Here is a 1,498-nt window from a genome sequence, read left to right as displayed (position 1 = left end):
AGAAGGCAGCGTCATAAGGACCGGATACGAAATAGGGTTCTATGGGAAATGTAGTGTTAACTACAAACAGCCTTTTCCCACGCTTTGTCTGCGTTGTTCATTGTTCAGTGAATTCTTGGCGTTAAAAAGTCATGATGAAAATTGTTCTCCTTATTACTCCATTGTAATTTTACAATGTAGTAAATTTCACAAAATCACAAATAAATCCTGAAAGTTAAAAAACTCATTGTTTTCCATTTTTTACAATATACCACAGAAACGCCAATGTTCTAATGTGATTTACTAAGACGAGAATTTAGCTTAACATTAATTTTTGCTTTTTAGGATAATTTTTAAAAATCAAGCATATAGCCGAAATCCATTCACATAGATGCTACTTTTCAAAAAAAAAATGAAATCTTCAACTTTTTCTTTTTGGTCATATTGGGAGAAGGAACTCCCCCTTCAAATAATAATATGAGTGATATGAGCTAATAAGTTCATAATATCTTCCCAACTATCAGTCCGGTTTAACTTTCCAGAGAATACTTTCATGCACTGCCCTCTTGAACTCAGTAGGTGGCACTGTGGAGCTACTTTTGGCCAGTGTATCTCAAGTAACAGCAGTCTGGATAGTCATGTAAACAGACTCAGAGGATGATCTGTGTTTGGTTATAAGATCCATCATAGCAATGGAATATTACACTATCAGGTACAGCATGTATTAGCTGTCGCTTTAAGATCAACATTTCTCACTTCCGGCAGTAATTAATATCAATAGATGTAAACTTTGGTAAACAATTCTTATTTCTTAATATTATGACTGCCTTCTTAAAAGCTGTGGTACATTATTTTCCCAGTTGTATTTAGTATATAATTTAATTGAATACTGAATCGTAAATTGTGGTTTCTTTTATTGTAGTAAGATACAATCTCACGTTAATGGTTGTTCTTTTTACGTTCTGGTGTCAGATAAGATATGTGTGCATACACATATGATTTATGTAAGCGGAAAAGCGGTTTAACTCAGTTATATCATTTAACTTTCCAAAATTTTTCCCCAAGCTAGAGGGAGCACGTCGCCTACCGTAAGGCACATGCGACAAACCTAGGCATCGGAGAAGTCCAGTGGTTATATGCAATTAACCACACACCAAATCAGATTTTAGCATTATAAAATTAAATCACTGCACCACAGAAGCTTCAAGATTTGCATGCACAGTCAAGAAAGTGCGCCAATAAAATCATTTCCAATGTCACGACAGGGCATGATGGACGATGCACAAGCGGCTTTCAGGACACATGGAACTTTTTACAATCTAGCTTAAAGAAACCAGAAACAGGGGGTCTAAGATATGCAACACCTACAGCACACAGAGTACAATGACCAGGGCAGGCACATACTCAACGGACAAGGTTTAAACAAGGGACAGGTGTGCTGGGACATTACCAGTTATACACAGGAAATTGGGAGCTATAGGAACAGGTGAGGATCATTACACTAGGTGTACCCAAACAC

Source organism: Brienomyrus brachyistius, chromosome 1, assembly GCF_023856365.1.
Source record: "Brienomyrus brachyistius isolate T26 chromosome 1, BBRACH_0.4, whole genome shotgun sequence".
Lineage (NCBI taxonomy): Eukaryota > Metazoa > Chordata > Actinopteri > Osteoglossiformes > Mormyridae > Brienomyrus > Brienomyrus brachyistius.
This window is presented reverse-complemented; position numbering follows the sequence as displayed.